Genomic DNA, 24774 nt, shown 5'->3' with positions numbered 1-24774 from the left:
ATCAGGTTCCCACTCAGCCTCATCTGCCCCAAGAGAAACAAACTCAACTTATGTGAAGCATTCTATCTGAGGCAATGTCATGGTGAACCTCCTCTGCACCCTCTCCAGTGCTACCACATCCTCCCTATAGTGCGGTTACCAGAACTTCACACACAACCTCATTCACATTGAAGTCATTCAAGTATAACGCACATTAAAGATGCCAGCGTCAATTCTGGTCACAGGTTTACAATCACAAATGGACGCTCCACCATCACCCTCTTTCTCTTGTTACCAAGCCTATTTGGAATCAAAGTTTCTAGTTTGCCCTGGATCTCATGGATTGTCACCTTTCGGACCAGCTTTCCATGTGAGACCTTGTCAAAAATCCATGTCAACCACAGTATTTGAACTGTCTTCATCAACATGTTTTGTTACCTCCGTAAAAACTAAAATAGTCAGATATGTTCTCCCACCATACCGTTTATCCCTTATCAATCCTTACCTCTCCAAGTGTCGTTTAAACCTATCCCTCAGATTTTTCAGTAAAGATGTAATTCGCTCCATTACAGCCCCAGTAAGTCCCATCCATTGCTGTATACCTATACACTATGATACCCAACGCCTCTTCCTCTTTAATCTCCTTAGGCAATCTCTCAGGATCAAGGATAAGGTGCTTGCAGTCAGCTCTGTGTGTTCTGAAGTGGCTGACAAGCACAGATGGGGAAGGAGGTGTCTAACTGATCAGGCAGTCGAGATGTTTGTGCAGTAGTTTGCAGTATCTACTGGGCTTCTGTGTCATCCTTAGACATGTTCTCAGGATTCACTATATAATTTCCAAATGCTCCTTTGCTACTTGCACATGTCATGGGCTTGGGGTTTTCAGGAGTCATCAGGTATGTTGTATCCATTCACGAAGATTTTGATGTAATTAACACCATTTCTGGAGCCTCAGGAAATCTATTGTTGGTGGAATATTTTTCTTGCTTTCTGTACTTCTATCGCAATCTATTTCTCCAATTTTGTTTTCCTTTCTTTTTTCTTTCCTGCACTATTGACTGAATTCCCCCTTCTAGTAACCTCCAAGATCAATCTCTTTATCCGTGCAACTATATGCATCTCGTCAAATCATCCTTTATCCTGATGAATTCGCTAAGTTCGACAATGCATAACGCCGTAGGTCACTGAATAGCTTTATTGGAAAACAAATAAAATCAGCCAGATATCTGTTGTTGAATAAAGGCAATAAACATTAAAAAAAAAAGTTGTGGCAGCAAGTTATACTTGGCCTGTGAAATTTGGCAGTCTTTGGAAACAGATTTTCGAAGAGAATGATATTTCACATGCTCAGTGCCACTAATCCTAATGATAAACTCTCCTATTTTTATACAAAAGATTGTGTTATAATGCCCCTGTCCCACTTAGGAAACCTGAACGGAAACCTCTGGAGACTTTGCGCCCCACCCAAGGTTTCCGTGCGGTTCCCGGAGGTTTTTGTCAGTCTCCCTACCTGCTTCCAGTCTCCACTACCTGCAACCCCCGGCAACCACCTGCAACCTCCGGGAACCGCACAGAAACCTTGGGTGGGGCGCAAAGTCTCCAGAGGTTTCCGTTCAGGTTTCCTAAGTGGGACAGGGGCATAAATCTTTTTTTGCTGAAATTCAGTCTGTTCATGGAATGTCATTTTTCAGTATTCCTGGAATCCTTAATCTAAAATAAGCAGCATCTGAGATGCAATACCTTATGGTAGCAGTATCAATAAATGGATTGATGCAAATTCAAATTGAGGATGCTTTCATATACAAATTATAATGGTAATTGTGAATAAAAGCATGAGGCTGGATCTGGCTCAAATCAGCGCATCACTGATGCTCACCATCTGTACCATTCCCTGGGATTCCAGATTCGCTTGAGACCTCCCTGTTGCACTGCAGCAGTAGAGCCACAGACTGATGTGGTGAATCCTACCCTTGGATATCTTTGAAGGTCTTTTGATAGCTCACTGCTGTCAAAGGCATTTTAGCAGCTTTCAAATGCCTCTGGTTATAGGATATTTAATGAATAATAAATATATAATTGCAAAATAATAAGGCTACTTAAAAACAGGTTAAAAACCTGAAGGTTAACTCGATAAGAAGCAGATAAATAAGCCACTGACCAGCATATCCCTTTTGAATCAACTTTGGCAACATCATTCTAGTGGATGAGGGGACACCATGTACACCAACTATCCCTGGTGTCAAATTCAGAGTTTGATGTTAAGTGCTTTGAACCCCTCAGCTCATGACACTGGTGCTCTGTCAGCGCAATCTTGAGAGGCCAGAAGCATAAACATATGACCTCCTATTCCTTTCAGACTTTCTCGTTGCGATGCATAGGTTTTATTGTGCAGCAGGAGATTACTTGGCTGCCTGAATTACCAAAACAAGCTCCATCTCATGACCCATCCAAAGAACAGCTCTCATGGTAATGCAGCACTTCCTGGGTACACTCATATTCCTGCTTGGTTCATAAGATTTCAAACTAGGTTTGGGAAAGGTTTATAAGATTCCTTTGTGCCTTGCAATGAAACATTCCTACTTGTGATTTTTCTGCATCTGTTGATTTAGCACCCCGTTTATTTTCCTACGATATTGTATCCATCTCCATGCAAAGAAACCTGGAATATTGCCAATAATGACCACATCTGGAGCTGTGTTGCTGAATCTATGTTTGATACAAGCTGATACAAGAGACTCAGTACAAAACATTACTCTGCAGTTCTGCAGTGAGTCATAATGAAAGCATAAATTAAGTTATTAATTACTTTTAATACCATTTGCAGAAATAGTAGCATCATTGTTTTGCAAGCCAATGTGTGCATTCAAGCTCTAATGAATTGTATATGCGAAACATCAATATTTCTGCCACCTCAAACACTATTGTAAAACATTTTTTTATTTTTTTTATAACGGAAATGCTCAAAAAATCTCAGCAGGTTAGGTTCCTTCACCTGCTGAGTATTTCCAACATTTTCTGATTTTATTTCAGATTTACAATCTTTTGTGCTCTGATATCATGTGCTCTGGGGTCAGGTCGGGGGGAGTTCCCCTCACCAAGGGTACCATGTAATCCATGGTCGGATTGTCGGCGACTAAATCGTGACAGGTGAGGAGGGGGCTGTGGACCCCCAGCAGGACCAAAAACAAGACCTGTCAAAGGGAGGGTGGGCTTCTAGCGAGCCAACGGCCATCCACACTGCAGTAGAAGTTGCGATCATTGTCGTACATAGCTTTGTAAGGAATTTCCGTTGGAAACCAGCACCACTGCTTCGCTAATGTTTTCAACGATGAAGGATGACACTAAAATGTCACCAAATGCACAAACCTATTAGAAATAGTGCACACATTAGGATGTACTGGAATGGTGTTCTACTGATCTGCCCTTTACATGAAAGCCTAGTTGTGGTTGGGACCCAAGACCTGGGTGTTAGTGTAGTCAGGGAAAGATGGTGGATATTGAAGAATGGGCAGGTGGGTGTTGGTAAAAAATGATTGGTGTCAGTGAAGGATGGTGGATGTTGGTGCAGCATCTGCAGCATCAAAGCAACAGCAGTTGGAGGAGCAGACACTGGTATTGGGAGACCAGCATTTTGTATTAGGGTTTGTGTCGATTGGCAAGGAGCAAGAGGAAGGAAAGTCCACTACGACTTTCCTTCCTCTTGCTCCTTGCCAATCGACACAAACCCTAATACAAAATGCTGGTCTCCCAATACCAGCGTCTGCTCCTCCAACTAATGGGCTAAGTGTTCGGCTGGCAACCGGAAGGTAGCCGGTTCGAATCCCGCTTGGAGTGCATACTGTCATTGTGTCCTTGGGCAAGACACTTCACCCACCTTTGCCTGTGTGTGAATGTGTGTGAGTGATTGGCGGTGGTCGGAGGGGCCGTAGGCGCAGATTGGCAGCCACGCTTCCGTCAGTCTGCCCCAGGGCAGCTGTGGCTACAGAAGTAGCTTACCACCACCGAGTGTGACTGAGGAGTGAATGAATAATGCGATGTAAAGCGCCTTGAGTATTAGAAAGGCGCTATATAAATCCCATCCATTATTATTATTATTATTATTATTTATTACAATGTATTATTGATCAGCGGGAATGGATAAAGATTCAGTATCCTGGATCAGTAGGGGGACAGAGGCTTTGTGAGGTAACCAGCATTATGCATCAGTGATCATTGGGGACTGTGGGGCATTATGTACCTGTCACCTACAGGTCCTGGGGAAAGGACTAGTATTGTCAATTGGTAATCAACATGGGAAGGTCAATGAACGAGATCTGCATTCTGCATTAGGAACACTGTTGGTAATCGGTGCTCTTTTGGGGAAGAAATGATGGTGATTGAGTGGAGCAGTTTGGGACTGGCAACAAATTGGGGGATAGGGGGCAATTTAGATCATGAATATGGGGAGATTGATGAAGGTGTGTAGGTTTTAGTTTTTAGCTTTAGTTTTCGAGATACCGCATGGACCCACCGAGTCCACGCCAACCATCGATCCCCGCACACTAACACTATCCTACACACACGAGGGACATTTCACAATTTCTCCAAGCCAAATAACTTACAAAGCTGGACATCTTTGGAGTGTGGGAGGAAAATGGAGCTCAAGTCCAAGTTCACATTTATTGTCACATGCACCAATTGAGGTACAGTGATATTTGAGTTACCTTGCAGCCATACATGTAAAAACAACACAATACACAATATAATTTAACATAAGCATCCACCACAGTGGAATCAGCATTCTTCACTGGATGGAAGGCAATAAAGTTCAGTCATCTTCCTCCTTTGTTCACCCTTCGAACCCTCCGCAGTCGCTGCTACAGATATTCAGGCCCTCTCTTCGGGATGATCGAAACTCCGACGTTGGGACGGATCGAAACACACTCCACAGCTTGGAGTTCCCGAATCGGCCGCTTCTTACCAGAGACCAGGGCTTCACGATGTTAAAGTCCACAGGCCCCACAGTCGGAGCTCCAACACTGGCGATCCTCGACAAAGGATTGCAGCTCCGCAATGTTAAAGTATGCACCACGCCAGCGGCTAGAAGCTCCGCAGACCTCTGATGCTTGATGTTAAAGTCAACAGGCACCCGCGGTCGGAGCTCCAACACTGGCGATCCTCGGCAAAGGATGCCATCGCCCACTCCACGATGGTAAGTCTGCGCCACGCCTGCTGCCTGAAGCTCTGGGCCGGTCTCCGGTCTGGAGAGACCACACCAATCCAATTGTTAGGCCGTGAGGGGGGCGAAGATGCGACATGAAAAAAAGTTGCATCTCCGTCGAGTTAAGACACTAGAAACGGTTTCCCCCTATTCCCCCCCCCCCCTCCCCCACCCCTCACATCCAAACATACCAAGAAACATTAAAACATACATTTAAACACAATAAAAATAACAAAAAAATCAAAAAAACACACAAGCTGCTGGCAAGGCTGCCGCTCGCGGCGCCACCCGGTGGATCAGTTCCCGGAGAAAACCCAGGCAGGTCACAGGGAGAATGTATGAACTACGTACAGAGAGCACCCGTAGTCAGGATCAAACACCATTCGCTGGCGCTGCAAGGTAGCAACTCCTTAGCTGCGGTAGAGTTTCCAATACAGCTGTCTTCAAGAAAAGCTCGCACCAATATTCCCAAGGTAGAGAGTGACATCTCATCGGGGTCACAAGCGTGAATCAGAACAAGAAGTGCCCTGTCGGACCCATATAATGTGAAACTGCTCAGAAATGGTTATAATTGGAGAAAAAAAATAAATGGTTTCGATTGCATGAAGCTGAAAAAGAAGCATAATGCATCATAATTCCAGGCATAATTCTTCAATGGTGATGTTAACTCGCCACAATTGTTATTCTAATGAAAGCAAAATATGCACTCAACCTTATAATTCGTTTTACTGAGAAACAATATACTTGTTGCTAAGAAATGAAAATGACTATTATGGTGTGCCTTTTGTTACAGATCCATCAAGAACAACGCCCAGTACATTTAAGATTACAAATTGACAACATTTTGAGAAACACATTAAAAAACTTTAAATGGTGCCAATGGGCATTAGGAAGTTCAGACAATCAATTTTGAAAGTAGTACAATGAGAGGCATTTTTACTAGTACTAAGTGCATTTCTTCAACTTTGGAGAAAATACAAATCCTCAATCCAATTAAAAAAATTAAATAAACCATAAAAATATTGAGATATTAATCAACAAAGAAAAAATCAGTAATTGAATTTGCATGAAAAACCCCTACTGAATAAAACCTAGGGATTATTTTGTGGCTCCTAATTCTCTAAGAATTCTCTTTCAGATCTTCTTGCATCTAATGTGCTGACACCCAACTGTGCTAAGATATGTTCAGCAGAGACTAACAGCCTGCATTCCAATACTCTGTGACTATGGTCAGTGGAAACATAGCAGTGATTGGACATGTTCCATGGCTTCCAGCAGAACTTCCGTGAATTTCATCCAAAAGTCAAAGTCAAAGTATCCTTTATTGTCAATCAGACCTTTCAGTCTGAACGAAATTTCAAAACATAGAATAAAATAACAAAACACACAATGAACACAGATTTAACATCCACCACAGTGAGTCTACCAGGCACCTCCTCACTGTGATGGAAGGCAAAAGTCTTAAAGTCCTTGTCTCTTCTCTCCTTGTTCTCCCTCTGCGTTGAGGCGATCAAGGCTTCCGATGTTGTGACCCCGCCGGGTGATGGTAAATCCCGTGGCCGAATCCGAGCTCCGTGAACGGGCCGGTTCAAACTCCGTGGCGCAAGGCAGTCGAAACTGCCACCCTCCAGTCCAGCGGACGAAGCTGTTGCCACAGTTGCTCCGGAGAACCGGTCACCAACCTGGGAACTGTGAGCTCCCGACATTGTCGCCCACTGGGCCCGCGGACGAGGCTCCGAGGTCGGGCCAGTCTAGTATCCAACCACTGCACTGGTTTTCAAACAAACCTGTCCACCTACCATTACTATAGCACTTCTCTCCACTCTCTTTGTGGACATAAGCCAGTTCATGTACAGCTGACTGATGGGAACCAACTCCAAGTAAGTGCACTCTAAAACTACTTTCCTTGGTCTCCTGCAACATCTCATCCTGACCTAATCCCAACACCACAAACCGATTGAAACCTTGTTCGTTATAAATAAATCACAACAACTTTCAAGCTTCCAACCCCAATGGTCCAACATGAGTGTGATGGTCTTGATTTGCACCCATGCCTCCTACAGCAAAGTTACATTCAACAATTGTTTAGGTCAATGTCAAGAGTCAATGAAGAAAGGTCTTGAAGTGCGGTCAGCAGGAGGCCTGACTATGTTCAGCTGATGGTTTTGAGCAGAACACAATTTTGCACCAATAAGTCTTTTAATAAAAGGTACACAAAAAAGCTGGAAAAACTCAGCGGGTGCAGCAGCATCTATGGAGCGAAGGAAAAAGGCAACGTTTCGGGCCAAAACCCTTCTTCAGCCCGAAACGTTGCCTTTTTCCTTCGCTCCATAGATGCTGCTGCACCCGCTGAGTTTCTCCAGCTTTTTTGTGTACCTTCGATTTTCCAGCATCTGCAGTTCCTTCTTAAAGTCGTTTAATAAACATTGGTTGCCCTGCTGTGCACAAACATGTTCAAAGCATCATTCCAAGTGTTGAAGAATTTCTAAGCCTACTCATCTTGTGCACTTCCTGCCTGTGACATTTGTGACTTCCTGTCTCAACACTTTTACATCTATTTTTTAATACATTTCTGCACACCTATTTAATTATAGATCTGCCAAGATAAAAGTCATTTCTTATTTTGTGAAATTTAAGAGCCAACAAAACCACCATGGGGGAAAAAAGAGATTGGGAGGAACGACTGATAATGGAGTGAAAGGACCACAAAGAGGGGGGAGAGAAGTGCTAAAGTAATGGGAGGTGGGCAGGCTGTTTGAAAAGCAGTTTGGATACTAGACTGGTGAAGGAAGAATGCACGAGACCCAGGAGAATGAGAGTGAATGGGTTCTGAGTAAAAGGTAAACAGCAGGTCAAATAAACAAAGAATAGTGAATATATTTTTAAAATATGTTAATAGATAGGGAAGAATTGTGAGAAACAGGGAGATAGCTAATAGACTGGGAAGAAGAATTTGATTATGAAAGAAAAGGGATTTGAAATTTTGAAGGAGAATTGTGAGAAGGAAGGGTTCAAGGAGAATATGTAGAACATAATCATATCACAATATAGTGCAGAAATGCTCAACCACTCTGATGCCATTCTAAACAAATTTCATCTGTCTGCACATGCTCCATATCCCACCATTCTCTACCTGCTTATGTATGTATCTAAATGTGCTTTAAATGTTGCTATCGTATCTGCTTCTGCCACCTCCCCAGGCAACTCATTCCAGGCATCGACCACTTGCAACAGCCTTGCAAATTTCCTTTTAACTTTCCCTTTCTCACCTAAACCCTATGCCCTCTGGTATTTGGTCTTTCCACGCTGGCATAAAAAATAATTATCTACGCTATCAATGCCACTTCCTACAGCCATCAACACTTCAGGGAAAACAATCCAAATTTGTTTCATCTATCCTTATAGCTAATACACTCTAATTGAGACAACATACTGATAAACCTCTTCTACACCATCCCCAATAGATCCATACCCTTCCTATAATGTGGACCTGCACAAAATACACCAAATGTGACCTAACTAAAGTTTTATGCGCCTACAACATGAATCCTGGCCTTTAATACTTAATTCCCCTTCCAATGAAGCCAAGCATGTACACTTTACACTATCCACCTGTATTGCCATCTTCATGGGGCTATGGATAGGCACCCCGTAATCCTTCTGTACATCAAAGTTCTGAAGAGCCATTTACTGTCGATTTTTCACATGCATTTGGCCTCCTAAGAAACATCTCCAGATTAAACACCACCCTCATTTCCTCCATTGAAATTGCCATCTCATCTAAATCCTGGTGTGTCCTTTGACAACCCTCTTCACTACCCACAACTCCACCAATTTTCATGTCTGCAAATTTACTAAGTAGACCACCTACAATTTTGTTCAGATCATTTATATAAATAACAAACTCCAAAGTTCCTAGCAACGATCCTCGCAGAACACCCCTGGCCATAGACCTTCAGTCAGATAAACACTATTCCACCACTGCACTCTGTCTTCTATGACCAGCAATTCTATATCCAACTTCCAAACTCACCATGGATCCCATGTGACAAGCTGTTGTACAAGCCTACAATGAAGGACCTTGTCAAATGCCTTACAAATGTCCATGTACACAACATCCATTGCACTACTCTCATCATTCATCCTCATAATTTCCTCAGAAAACTGTGTGGATGGACAGTTGAGCGAAATAGAAAATATGATATGATACACTTACACAAAGTTGCTGTTATAAATATTGCGATAACAATTTATATGAGGATTAATATAAAATTTATGACTTTAAAATATGTAGTGAATTACAGATGGTCGATTTTGTCCCGATACTCTACACAATAAAATGACAATATGAACAGAAAATTATAACATTGCCTGTACAATAGTTTAACAGGTTGATTAATAATCGATTAGATGTTCAGGTATCGTCTCACATGGGAAGTGGAACAAAATAAAAATTACACCCTCATTTTTTTGAACTATAAGTTGAACTATAAAGACTGCCTTTCATCAATGTAATTGTCTTTTCATCGAGCTACTTGTGTATTTCATTGCAACTATAAATTATATTTCAACACCACTTTAACCTAAAAACTTGCAGAAGTGAACAACTAAGAAGTCTCGTTTCCTTGAGCAATTTTTGTGAGGAATGGTAAAAGGTTGATGGTATAATCTGAGGTTAAAGAATTATTATATATTTTGCCCATGAAATCTTACTGCAAAAATTTGATTCAACAAACTAAAAATTGTATGGAGGTAGCTGATCATGAACCTGGTGGTATGGGACTTCGGTCTTCTGTACTCCCTATCTGATGGTAGTAGTGAACAAACGGCATACGCCAGATGGTGAGGATCCTTGATGATAGAGGCTGCCTTCTTGGGGCAGCACCTCATGTAAATGTTTTTGAATGAGGTGAGGGCAGCATAGGCACACCAGGTTAATTCCCGGGATGGCAGGACTGACATATGAAGAAAGAATGGGTCGACTGGGCTTGTATTCACAGGTATTTAGAAGGATGAGAGGTTATCTTCTAGAAAGATATAAAATTCTTAAATGATTGGACAGGCTCGATGCAGGAAAAATGTTCCCGATGTTAGGGTAGTCCATAGCCAGGGGTCACATTTTAAGAATAAGTGATAGGCCATTTAGGACTGAGATGAGGAAAATCCTTTTCACCCAGAGAGTTGTGAATCTGTGGAATTCTCTGCCAAAAAAGGCAGTGGAGGCCAATTCACTTGATGTTTTCAAGAGAAAGTTAGATTTAGCTCTTTGGGCTAAAGGAATCAAGGGATATGGGGGAAAAGCAGGAACGGGGTACTGATTTTAAAGGATCAGCCATGATCATATTGAATGGTGGCTCTGGCTCGAAGGGCCGAATGGCCAACTCCTGCACATATTTTTCTATGTCTCTATGCGTCAGGACAAAGATGCAACTACTCAGGATACATTCAACAGTACATCTGTAAAGGTTCGTCAGGGTACTCCAATTATATCACATGACTTCTTCCAAGATGAAAGTAATGAACAGATATGGACAAGTCAAAGTAAGCCTAATGCACTGATGAAAGAAAACTAAAAAGCATGTATGACTGGGAAGACAGAGCATTAAATCACATTAAAAGATGAAGATAAAAGCCACGGGCATTGTGGTGCCAACACAATGGAAAAAACAAAGTGTAAATAAGATACATTTCGCCTGCGGAAAGAGTGCTGACTTGCATGAACAAATGACAGAAGGACAGAAATCTATTGATCATGTTGGGCCAGCAGATCTTAACTCAGGCAGTAACAAAGGCGTTACAGAAAAAAAATGAAAATACCAACAGGTCATGCTGCATCTTTGGAGAGATAAACAGTAACGGGGTCAGAATAAAACACCAGCTTGTTCATGGTTCTGTAGCTACATGCCCCATTCATTTGACTTGCATTTAAAACATAAGGTTAGTTAAGCCCCTGTCCCACTTTCACAACCTAATTGGCGACCTCTGCCGAGTTTGCCCTTGACTCATACTCGCAACATGGTTGCCACGAGGTCGTAGGATGTCTTCATAACTCTTCCTCATGCTCGTGAGTGATCTCCGCGTACTCGTGGCCTCAAGTAGGTTGTGGCGTTATTTCCAGCCTGATAAAAAAACGTCCACGAGTAAAAAAAGGTCGGCATGGAAAAAATAGATACTTTTTACTCGTAGGTAGGTCTTAGGTAGGTCGTAGTAGGTCGTGATGGTAATCATAGGTAGTCGTAGGTCAGTAACTGGCCCGAGAAAAAAATGCAAACATGACATCATTTTATCATGTGATCATTTTCCACTCGCTAGTCGTAGTTGGTCTTAGGTGTGGAAGAATGAGGTAAGGGGGGTCGTAGGAGGTCGTAGACATAGTCGTAGGAGTTCTTTTACTTCGGCGAGTCAACACAACATTTTTTTCAACTCGTCAAGGATTTTTTCTACTCATGGATTAGGTCGTCCAAGTGGGGCAGGCCCTTTATGCTTATTGTCTTATTTCACTGCACATTTATGACAAATTAATAGCAAGTTAACGTCTATTCAGCACTATGTGGATTAGCTGGTAGACTGGCAGAGTACTAACAGGTGGAACTTAATCCTAATAAATGCAATGTAATGCTTTTTGAGAGATGAGGCAAAGTGGTAGGATACGCACAGTAAATGGTAGGGCCCAGGGGAGTTGGTGAATAGCAGGACCATGGGATGCAACTCCATAGATCCTTGAAATTGGCAGCAAAGGTATGTAATGTGGTGAAGAAATATATGCTTGTGTTCATTGGTCAAGGCATAGAATACAAGGGCTGGGATGTAATTGTTACTACTTTATAAAACATTGGTTAGGTTATACCTGGAGCATCGTGTGTGATTCAGGCTGCTGCAAAACTATAGAAATAATGAACTTGCACTGAAGGAGTGCGGTGGAGGTTTGCCAGGATATTGGAGCAATTCCATTGTAAGGAATCTCTGGAGAGGGTAGGTTTATTTATTTTAGAACTGTAGAGGCTGAGGGGTCTTCTGCCCAAGGTCAGGATATCCAAGGCATCCTGGCTTCAAATGAGAATTCGGAGGTTTGGAAGGGTTGTGAGTGGGATTTTATTTTTCACACACATGGTGGTTGGAGTCTGGAATGCGCAGCTTGAAGAGGTGGTGGCTGCAAATATTTAAGAAGTGTCTAAAGTACAAAGTCATAGAAGGTTCCAGACCTGATGGTGCATCCACGGCAGCGTCATAAACGGAACCTCCTGGTCAGTCCAGCAGTGGACCTGTGACCACAGGACACGAGTTAGGCTGAAACAATTGTTTCCAACTCTCTCCAAGGTGCTTGTTGTTTGATTGCCTAGAAATGCCAGCATCTAAGAAGCTCAACACCAGCGCAGACCACCTGTCTTGAGTCCACCTTGCAAACATGACCCCCTTCCAATATCAGTGCCACATGTGTAGACCTGTAGGTCAGTAAAATATGTGCCTAGATTCTCAGGCCACTCACTCCTTATGCTAAATCTAACCCCCAGAAATGCCACTTAATCTGCAACACAATCACAAGAAATCAAAATAATAACCCCACTGAGTTTGTGATTTTCTTCCCTTCCCCAACTTTGTTTTTCTTCATTATTACTCCAACCATATCCCCCAGCAGTTTGTTTGTTGCTTCATATCTGCATCTAGTCCTGTCTCTAATCCCCTGATAGAATATGCTGGTGCAATCTCCAACCCTACTCTTCCCAATTGCCAGCTTGGCCTCCCAAACTCTACCAACCTCAGGTGGGGTCTCCGATCCCGCCCATACTTTGACACTCTTTCCCAAGCAACAGAGTACTGTCCCTCCCCCTCAACAACAGCAGTGCCGCCCATCTTCCTCCCCAGCGGTCTCAAATCTATTCCTGAATACTCAAACACACCAATGTAGTCCCTAATGCTTCTCTCATCCAACCGGTCAGGTACAACATCGCCAATGTCTCTGGGCCCCATGCTGGGCTCAATTCCTGGAATTAACTATTCCAATCTTCAATAAATTCAGGATCAGTGGATTGGAGGATAGCTAATGTTATCCCACTTTTCAATAAAGGAGTGAGAGAGAAAACAGGAAATTACAGACCAGTTAGCCTGACTTCAGTGGTGGGAAAGATGCTGGAGTTGGGCGAGTCCAGAACCAGGGGCTACAGTCTTAAAATAAAGGGGAGGTAATTTAAGACTGAGGTGAGAAAAAACCTTTTCACCCAGAGAGCTGTGAATTATGGAATTCCCTGCAGTGCAGGGCAGTGGAGGCCAAATCACTGGATGGATTTAAGAGAGAGTTAGATAGAGCTCAAGGGGCTAGTGGAGTCAAGGGAAATGGGGAGATGGCAGGCACGGGTTATTGAAAGGGGACGATCAGCCACGATTACAATGAATGGCGGTGCTAGCCCAAAGGGCCGAATGGCCTCCCCCTGCACCTATTTTCATGTGTCTATGATCTAGAAATGCTCACAACCACAACATATTGGAGGTTGAATTGCTGGAACAATTGGAAAGCAATTTTAAAACAATTTCCAGGAATATATTTGGCTGGACTATATTGAAGTATAAATCTTGCTAAATCAGCCACAATTCGCACTCTGCAATTTAACTGTGCATGCCTGGATATCAGATGAGACCAGTTGAGGTCACCTGATAATTTCCTTTCAGAATTTACACAAGAAGAATGAACATCAAGACAGCCACATGAAGGCAGGTTCCAGTGTTTATACACTCAACTATTATCTTAACAGAGTATGGCAGAAAGGAATACAGCAAGGAACTGAAATAACAATGAATAAACCTATAGAAAAGTGTTTAAGGTAATCTAAAATAAATTAAACCTCTACTTGTGCAACCACCAAATATTACAGGCTTGACTTTCTCAGCATTTCTCTGAGGGTGGAATTTTTGTCAAGAGACAAAGATGATACTGATTGATCATTCATAAGGCAGCACATTGGTAGAATTGCTACCTTACAGCGCTTGCAGCGCCAGAGACCAGGGTTCGATCCCGGCTACGGGTGCTGTCTGTATGGAGTTTGTACGTTCTCCTTGTGACCGTGTGTGTTTTCTCCAAGATCTTCGGTTTCCTCCCACACGCCAAAGACGTACAGGTTTGTAGGTTAATTGGCTTGATGCAAGTGTAAATTGTCCCCAGTGTATGTAGGTTAATGTTAATGTGCGGGGATCGCTGGTCGCGGCAGACCTGATGGGCTGAAGGCCCTGTATCTCTAAACTAAACTAAAGTCAAGGTGATTAAAATAAGTTATTCCGTTAAAGGGCAGAGATTTCTTATCACAGGCAATAGAAGCTGGAAACCTTTAGATTAGACACAGTTTCCATTTTCTTCTTTTGGGTCTGCTCATAGTCCTGTGCATTCCAAGATTCAGTGCATATTGGAAAGATTTTGGCAGCGATCAAAAGACTTTGGACTCCGTTGTATATACAGTGCATGGTTTCGAAGACTCTTGCACGCTGATAAAGTCGATGCAGTTGTGCTTAAAAGAACATTGCTCACCAGGTTGATAAACAGATCTTCCCCTCTGTTGTCAGGCTTCTGAACGGTCCTTCCATAAGCTGGTGTACTGTCCAATTCATCTCTACCCCATTGTGCACATTGGACTTTGTCCAAGGAACTCATGCGTTACAATGCTGAGATCTATATTCTGCCCTCCGTATCTTCCCCTTTGCTCTATCTATTGAACTTGGGTTTGAACTAATGGTACCCATGTATGGTATATCTGATCTGCTTGGATAGCATGCAAAACCAAGCTTTTCACTGTATCTCAGTATATGTGACATACATTAATAAATTGAACATTCTAAACATTATTCAAAAACCATGGAATATATGCGAGTGGACATATTCCCGGATTTGAATTTTATTACAATTAACTCGCCTATCTATTTGTGACCATTATTTGTGACCGAAACATATTGCTAAGCCTTAGGAAAAAAGAATGGGATAAACAGAAGGCAAAACAGCAACATGGTGAACAGATATGATGTGCAATTTCTCAATTTTATTTTTTTATTGTCACCAACAAGTAATCTATGAATTGCTTCCTAATATCTGCAGCAAGGTTTGCACTCATAAACATAAAAGATGGCAAGATTCGGTGATTAAATATTTTACCACACTTTGCACCTAGATTAATCATTGCACTCTATTGAGCATTGACTGGCTAGGAGCAAGGTAAAGCTGTTAATGCTCTGCATCAGTAATGGGAACATTTTGTCTGTCTAATTATTATAGAAAATCACACTTGTATGCTCTGTAAACATGTGCACCTGATGTACAGGGGAAATTGTCAATGATTCTTAAAGCCAGGTCCCTGGAAGGCAATAAGCTATTGAAAATGGATAATCACTGCTTCTTTTAAAATAAAATATTTTGTTTTATCATGAACAGATTAAGCACCAATACAGAAGTTTAATTTCACCATTGCTTTCAGTTTACAGGATTTGAAACAGAGTCTGCAAAAAAACCAAATAACATTAAGCCAACATCATGTTTTAAATAATTTTCTGAATTGCATAGAGAAGCCTATCAATATGTTGAAAATATCTACAACATATATGTGTACCATTGTGGGCATTACAATAGCTATATTCACTGTATCTATCAATGTATAGGTCAGCCACATGGGACTACACACTTCACATCACTACCTTTCTAGTAGTCTTGTTAATTGATCTTGTTACTGCTGCTTTCACAGGTCCCGAGAGAGTTCACACACACAACTGTTGACTGCTGAATCTCTGCCTATCAAGGTTAACCTGTCTGACCTTTGCATTAACATGCATTGATCTTAAGACTTCTGGACAATAGTCTTTCTGTACATAAATCGTTTATAAAATATACAGATTTATTACAAATCACACAACACTTTTGGGAACAAAGACATATTGTTCAACACTTATAAACTGTTTTATTGCCCAAATACAGATCTATTCACATCAAGTTTGTAGAATTGCTTTTGTAATATCTGCACCACTAAATAATAATATCTTAATTTTAGATTCTGTTTTATTTGTTTCCAAGTTCTAATTGTGCTATGTATCATTGGATTTTTATTATAATTTTTGTTATTCAGATTCATTGGTGAGAGGAGAGTCGCTCCTGTATTACACGGAGAGCAGTCCTCTCTCTCCATTACAATCCAGTCCACCTGCTGGGCAGAATTGTCCAGCAGGTGAATCATATTTTTAATATTTACTGCCCAATTATTGTACATAAAATTAGGGAGCGCTATACCACCCATCTCTTTTGATTTACTAAGGTGTGCTCTTTGTATTCTGTGGGATTTATAATCCCATATAAAATTTGTAATGTCTGAGTCTAGTTTTTTGAAACTATCTCTTTTAATGCCAATAGTCAATAACCCGTCGTTTAAACCTTCAATTATAGATAAATCATTTACACAATGGGAAATAATGGGAATTAAAACGCTCGGAGACTTGTATGAATTAGGAAAATTATTATCATTTCAACAATTACAACTGAAATATAATTTGAAAAATAATCAATATTTTAAATATCTTCAAATCCGTGACTATCTGAAAAAATACACAAAAGACTATCATAACATGTCCCCAGACTTATTGGATGAAGCCATGAAGACAAAGGCTGAATCAGCAAATCTAATATCATACTTATACAACATTATTTTAAATATAGAAATACCTACAACCGATGGTATTAGAAGAGACTGGGAACAAGAACTAGCTATAAAAATTTCAAAAGAGAGCTGGGATAAACACTTACTATATGTGCATAAATGCTCGATCAACGTACGACATACTCTAATTCAATATAAAACATTACATAGACTACATTATTCAAAAACTAAAATAAATATACTTTTCCCCAATGTCTCACCCACTTGTGATAAATGTCAGTCACAAGAAGCTACCGTAGCGCACTCTTTTGTTTTTTGTATAAAAATCCAAACATTTTGGAACTAAATATTTGAAATCTTCACAAAATTGTTTAAAATAAAACTTGTACTAAAAGCAGAATGGATCATTTTTGGAATATCGGAAGGTAACCCCGAATTAAACGTGTTTCAAAAGAACTTACTTAATTACGGGCTAATAATGGGAAAAAAGCTTATATTCAAATTTTGGAAAAATGCTCCAATACCAACAATAAAAATGTGGATTTCAAACATGTTCGAAACACTACACTTGGAAGAAATGAGACTCCTCCTAGCAGGCAAAGCAGACCACTTCCAAAAAACGTGGTCTGCATTTATGGAACTATTACAAGCATAAGGTGCAATAGTAATTTAAAATATAAATGGTACCAGGATCTGGTAACGGGGGGTATAAAATATATATATTTTTTAAAACACGGTTGGTATATCCTTTTTTGCGAGTTTTGTGTTACAATAGAGCGATTGTTTTTCCTTTTTTTTTCCTTTTCTTTCTAGGGTCTTATTTCCTTTCTTTACTTCCTTCTCTAACTTCTTCCCTAAGCGGCTTTCTTTTCCCAACACTTTCCTGCACCTTCACGATTCTTGCTCACTTTCCTTACTTCTTTTATTTCTATCTTTTTTAAAGCTCGAAAAATGAGGTGGTACAACAAATGTAATAAGAGATATCTGATCTGTATTATTGTAATTTACTGTACTTCTAATAAAAAATAAAAAAAATAAAAAATAATAATATCAAAACTTGACATTTTTAGTTGCCTATATTTAACAAAAGCAGAAAACATTTATTTTAAACCATGCACAAAGCATTTTGCAAAAGCTATCATACACCTGACAAACTATTCCCTTATTATCAGTTTAGATTGTTCCAAATTAACTATAAAAAGATTAGATAATCAATCTTCTTGGACAAATACCGTTATGCACCAAGCTTATGAAAGTTGGCATATTCTCCAGGAAGATTTTAGTGGAGCACAAAAAAAAAATGAAACAGCAAGGAAAATTGTCAATACAATTGAAACCATATATCTTAAATAATGTATACTTGGTACTGTTATTTTCACACTTTCCTCCTCAAGTAGCTATTTTGGGAAAGTGATTGAACTTTTTATATGTCACGTATAATGTCACTTAATCCTTTTAATTAGCTGCTCATCGGGGATGCTCTCCGATTGCTGATATTAAATAAACCACTTAAAGTTCAGCTGAGGTAATCATTTGAAATGGTGTTCTCAATTGATTTAATAGCTGTAGTTGATTCCTACATATTTATATTATTATTGCCCAATAATGCACAGCAATTATGCCTGCAGAGAGTAAATTAGGAAGTATTCCCAATAGCATCAACAGGCATGTACATTTGTGTTTGTTGTGTGAATAAAGCATCCCGTGGATCATTACTGCCAGTGTTCTTTATTAACTCTGCACCTGATTCCCCTTGTTCGAGTCATAGGGTCATACAGCATGAAAACAGGCCATTTTGCCTAACTTGTCCATCCTGACTAAGCTGGTCCCATTTGCCTGAATTTGGCTCATATCCCTCTAAACATTTCCTCTGCATGTTCTTATTCTGTTTATGAATTTTGCAGTTAAATCTAATAACATAGCATGAATATAGCAAGAACATATCATTAGAAATTATGTAATTACTCTACATATTACAAAAGTGAGCTTGAATCTGCACAAATGCCTTTGCTGCTTGATTTATATCATTCTAAGACTTTTAATCACATCAGGAGATGTTTAATCCTTCTATGGATCTTCACCATCCTTCTTTAGAGTCAGTAGATTTATACAGTGTATCATTTATACAGATGATTGTTTTGGATTGTTTTTCTTCTGCCACGTCAGCAATATAGCAACTCTGAAGAAGGGTCTCAACCCAAAACATCACCCATTCCTTCTCTCCAGTGATGCTGCCTCTCCAAAGATGCCGAGTCACTCGAGCACTTTGTGTGTATTATCAGCAATTTACAATATTCAGTTAATCTCCCTATAAACAACTTGGCATAGCAAACTCAGTAGCTTTTATGACAGAGGTTTGTGGTAATAAGAGTGAATTAATGGCAATACAGTGCACAACATCTAATGAGAGTGATCAGCAACTCACATTAACATTTTTGGTCTGATGATAGATATTTTTTCCAAATGTTTATCAGTTTTTCAAATCTGAAGCTAATATACCTTCCTGTCTATTTCTAGTCTTTTTCTCTTTTCCAATTATCAGCATTGGCTGCAATATTTATTTTTATTTTAATGATTGATGGCTGAGAATGGAAAGCAATTTAACTCATCTTTTAGGACATTTTGTTAATGATTAATTTGTAAAAATATAATATCAATAAACTCATATATAGCAAATTCATTATTTTTTAAATGGCTATATATATATATATATATATATATATATATGATGACGCCCTTATATGGTACCACGGTGAAATAATCTGATTTTCTCCTAGTCCATACACTAACAACTATGTGAATTGTAAATAAGTACCGCTGTTTATTTTCTGTTGGTTAAATATTTCAAGAGTTCTGACTAGAATAGAACTAGAGGAGCAATAGATACATACAAAATTAATAAGCAAATGTCTACACTGCCAGCAGGGCCAAATTAATTTGAGGGTGGCACAGTTAGTAGAACTGCTGCCTCACAAGTGACAGCAGGCTGGGTTCAATCCTGACCTCTGCTGTCTGTGCAGAGTTTTCATGCTCTCCCTGTCCTCCCATAGACAATAAGTTTGTAGATTGGTAACTGAATTGGCTGTTGGAAATTGCCCCTTGTGTAGGTGAGTGGAAGGAGCCGATAGTAATACGGGGTGAAATAAAATGGATTGGGGTCGGATTGGTGTAGATATACGTGCTTGATGATCAGTGTGGACTCAATAGGCCGAAGGGTTTGGATCTCAACTGTATGGGCCGATACATCCGTTTCTACTATGGGCTGATGTATCTGTTTCCATTTTGACCTCTGAGTTCCACACATGAAACATATCTGTAGAAACACATTTATTTTTATGGAAATTATTATTTACAGGTGATACACCATTATTTCATTCATCTCACCAACCCCTTTGCAACTCTTGCACTTTTAAAATTAGTTAAGAAGGAACTGCAGATGCTGGAAAATCGAAGGTAGACAAAAGTGCTGGAGAAACTCAGTGGGTGAGGCAGCATCTATGGAGCGAAGGAAATAGGTGACGTTTCGGGTCGAAGCCCTTCTTCAGACTGATGTGAGGGGGTGGGGGGCGGGAAGAAGAAAGGAAGAGGTGGAGCCAATAGACTGAGGGAGAGCTGAGAAGGGGAGGAGAAAGTAAGGACTACCTGAAATTAGAGGTCAATGTTCATACCGCTAGGGTGCAAACTGCCCAGGCGAAATATGAGGTGCTGCTCCTCCAATTTACAGTGAGCCTCACTCTGGCCATGGAGGAGGCCGAGGACAGAAAGGTCGGATTCGGAATGGGAGGGGGAGTTGAAGTGCTGAGCCACCGGGACATCAGGTTGGTTATTGCGAACCGAGCAGAGGTTCTGTTCTTTTTCTGCAGCTGTAACACTGAAATGCTGTAACAGTATATTTTGCACTCTGGTTATTTATCTCTTTGCCTCCCCGCTTCCCTTTGTTCACTTATTTCCCTTAATTTAAAAAAATGCTTCTAATTTTCATTGGCCTATTGGAAATTGTCAATTGGGGCTGATAATATTTCAGGATTTCAACTCCCCCGCATTCCAACAGACCAAATGTACATTGAATGGTTGTTTATAATGAGCAAACATATTGTGTGAGTGAGTCGCAGCAGTAAGTTTCTCATAAGTCCCTTTCCTTGTTAGTATTCTGTCCCCTTCCACTCTAACGCCTTGGTCAATCTTCTGACCGTTCCAACGAAACTCAATTAAGAATAATCAAAGCGTGGAAGACACTTGACATTCGGGGTCTTTAAAACTTTCTGGAATCAATGCTGAGCTCGGCAAATTTCAGGTCGTGACCTCTACTGCTATGTTTGGACAACATGTACTGATAATGGTTCATTCTTCTGCCTCCTTTCATTTGTCACTGCCTTTTGCGTTGCATCCTCATCGGTTTCTGTCATTTAATCTCCCCTCTCTTCCACCCTCTTCTAGGCTTCTGTTCTCCTACGCACTTCTTTAAAACCTGTTACATCTCGCGATTTCAAGTTTGATGAAAGGACATTTGAGCTGAAACTATCACTGTCCATGGGTGCAGCCTGAATCGCTGACTTTTACAAGCATGCACTGTTCACATTTAATTGTATTTCAATTGGATGATAATACAATCGCCAGAATTATTTGAAAGGTCATTAACTGCCTACAAAATGTTAATCTGTGACACAGCCAAACAATTCAAACGGAGCATGGGAGTTGTTTAATGGTAATGCGAGAAATGTTCTTTCAACCTCCTCATATCTTCGAACTGGTTGGTATCCAGTCATAAATATAAAAGACACAGCGATCACAACAGCCAGTGAGGTACCCCTGAAGCACATTGATACACAACACGGACGGTTTCACTCACACGCACCCACACAACATAATCCATCTCAGCTAAGTATCATATGTCCCAGATTCTTCGCCGATTATGGGGTTACTGGAGGGTTTGAGCGGATTTTGCAAAAATATAATCGTCGATTCTTAATCAACGGAACGTAAAACAGCGGTTAGCGTCTCAAAATCCCTTTGCACATGTTCGGGCTGAATCACATCAGATGGAAACATGTCCTGCCCTTAACAAATCTGACTCGCAAGTATCCTCGACCCAAAGGTAAATCCCCTTAAATACTGCGCATTAGAAGCACACAGGTACAACCGCAACACTATGGACAGCTTCGAAGTGTAGTTTCTTTAACGTTGTAGGTGAATAACTTCTCAAAGGTAACGCTCGTGTTTGCATTATTATAGTAATGTTAAAAAATATATAACTTGGAAGCCCCTCGGGTACTTAGCAAACGTGGAAGAGATGAGAAGCGCCTCTAAACGGGGTTAAGTAACCGCCAGAGGGATTAGCCGCGGGAGTTCTGGTAAATCACATCAAGGAAGATTGAAGAGTCTGGCACTTTGTAGGTCTTAATATATTCTTCCGAAAGCACGGGTCAAATGAAAAAAACAAAACCACTCATCTGATTCACATGTAAATTGAAGCTCCCCGCAGCTGTCAGATACCCGGCGTCAACAAACAGCAACTGCCTGCGTTTACAACCGATTACAAAGCCGTGCGAGTTAGGGGCTTATTTAGTCATAGACTCGCCGAAAAAGAAAACGGAATTGCCTTGAGTTTTCTACGAACCCGAAATGCTTCAATAACAGTGTTGACTTCGGGGTACCTTGCAGGATGCACGAAACAAAGGGAAAGCCTCCACATTTCATTCACTATTTACATCTCCTTCGCCGAACAGCAAACAATTAATACAGGATCTGAAATGGATATTGTTAATGTACAGTGGAGCTCGTCTCGGGCAAACCCTCCTGTCCTGCTGAGAAGATTCTCACCAAATCTGACGTCTCGCCAATGGTCCATATTAAGCTTAATCAAGTTTATCTCTAAGTCCTACACACTACGTGACAAGCTCACACATCTAACTGATCAACGGCATTGCTGCATGAATTGTGAAGCACCGTCTGCTGGTACTTTCCCTAGTACTTGGTGGTTATTTTGTTTTCCAGTAGGTGGTTATTTTGTTTTCCAGTACTTATAAACTGCAGGCTGGCATTATAACTCTTGCTGAATCCGAATCTGTCGTCTCCCTTCACACATGTTTCTGGATCCGTTTGTTTATTTTCAACGCTGGCTTCTTTCATCCCCTCGTAAATCTATAGGCCCGGTTACAGTACTTTACAACAAAAAAACACACAAAAAACCCCATCGCGAAACATGTAGCAACTGATGAATAAACACACACTTCGCCGGTAGTTCACCCTCGCCCAGATATTCCATATGTCTTACCTGTTTGACCTACACGGCGTTGAGAAGCGAAGCAGTTCCTGCTTTTCGCGCAAGCAGCTCGGATTAATCGAAAGACACTGGAGCTGGAACTGTCCCTCAAACCTAAAATAAAATTCGCCAATTACAAAATAAAAGAAGTGGAAAACACTGGAGATAAGGGTTGGAATAATCCCGTCTTGAAAACGTGTCTTGTGTGTGTGTGTGTGTGTGTGTGTGTGTGGTTGGGTCGGGAAGCAGCTGGTTGATGCTTGCTGCCCGCTGCTCTCTAGCCGTGCAGTGAGCCTGGCAGGCGGAGGCGCTCCGCTCAGTCTCCGCCTGTGTATGTGTGTGTGTATGTGTGTATGCCTGTCTGTGCCTCTTTAGCCCAACTAGCACTGAGTGAGTGAACAGCTCCCAGCACCGCTGCTCCGCGCCCAGCGCTGCCGCCCCGCCCCGCTCTCCTCATCTCCATACAGCCGGCAGCCCCGGCCACTGACATCCCCGGAGATCGCCTTCACCTGCTCATCAGGGTGGGGGCGCCGGCTGTCGCTCCTCTCCGCCCACTCCTTCCACACGGAGACCCCTGCGCTCGCCCAGAAGGGGTTCCCCTGCCCGCCCGCACACATGCAAGCAACTTGTCCTGCAAAGGCGGTTGTGATTTTGCTCAGGCTGACAGAATGACGGTGCTCTCAACACAACGCTGTCTCTCAAGCCTGTGAAGTTACATACAATGTTTTGCTCCTGTCCGGTAAAATTAATAGCATGAAGAATTGTATTCGAGATTGCGTGGGTTTGTGAACATGTTATTTCTTACTCACAATCGCATTATCTCACCGTAATGACGGCGCCTCTTTTCCGAAACGAAATGACAACTCCTACTTGAAATGAAGCACATGGCAAATAGTTGAAACCGACATTTCAAGTCGGCATTGCATGTGTAATTGCGGAATGTAGCCTCCTATCGCTAGCATTGATGAGTGGTTGGGGCGGGGGCTTGGTGGGGCGGGTTGAGTATAAGAGTCAGGAAACCACGTTGCAGCTTTAATGGACTTTGGCTCGGCCACATTTGGATTATTATGTGCAGTTCTGGTTGCCCCATTACAGGAAGGAAGTGGAGGCAATTCGAGTGCGGAATGCTGCCTGAATTTGAGGGTATTAGCGAAAAGGAGAGGATGAATCAATCAGGATTGTTTTCCCTGGAATGTCTGAGGTTGAGGGGGAGACCTGATAGATGTATATAGACAATAAGGGCCTCTCCCACGAGCATGCGACCTGCATGCGGCAAGCGCGACCTAAAGGGCCGGTCCCACCAGCATGCGCCTGCAAGCGACAAGTGCGACCAAACCAGAAGCGGGAGCCGCGCGGAGGTCGAGTGAGTGACGTACGGCGTCGTGGCCGGTAGATCGTTGCTGCGCGGAATTTTTTAACACGGTCAGTTTTTCAGAGCTCCGCGCGATGTCGGGACCAGCTCCGCACAACTCCATACAGCTCCGGCGATCGTAGTGGAACCGGCCCAGCGAGGCCGTACGGCTCAAGCGACCACGTTAGGTCGCGCTTGCCACATGCAAGTGCATGCTGGTGCGACCGGCCCTTTTGGTCGCGCTTACCGCATGCAGGTCGCATGCTCATGGGACAGGCCCTATAGACAACAGACAATAGGTGTAGGAGTAGGCCATTTGGCCCTTCGAGCCAGCACCGTCATTCAATGTGATCATGGCTGATCA

The 24774-nt window shown here is 41.6% G+C and overlaps 1 protein-coding gene across 2 annotated transcripts in view; it reads right to left on the bottom strand.

The window, feature by feature from the left end:
* The window catches only part of fstl5 (follistatin like 5), a 738182-nt gene extending 714723 nt beyond the window's left edge, over positions 1 to 23459 (bottom strand). The window contains exon 1 of one of the 2 annotated variants that reach the window (XM_033018303.1): positions 23072 to 23459. The gene's annotated coding sequence lies outside the window, so the exon portion shown is untranslated. The remainder of the gene's footprint in view (positions 1 to 23071) is intronic. The other variant, XM_033018313.1, reaches the window with a different exon arrangement.
* Between the last annotated feature and the right edge of the window lie 1315 nt (positions 23460 to 24774).

Source organism: Amblyraja radiata, chromosome 1 (genome assembly GCF_010909765.2).
Source record: "Amblyraja radiata isolate CabotCenter1 chromosome 1, sAmbRad1.1.pri, whole genome shotgun sequence".
NCBI classification, from domain to species: Eukaryota; Metazoa; Chordata; class Chondrichthyes; order Rajiformes; family Rajidae; genus Amblyraja; species Amblyraja radiata.
Note: the sequence above shows the minus strand (reverse complement) of the source record. Positions and strands in the feature narration are given on the sequence as shown.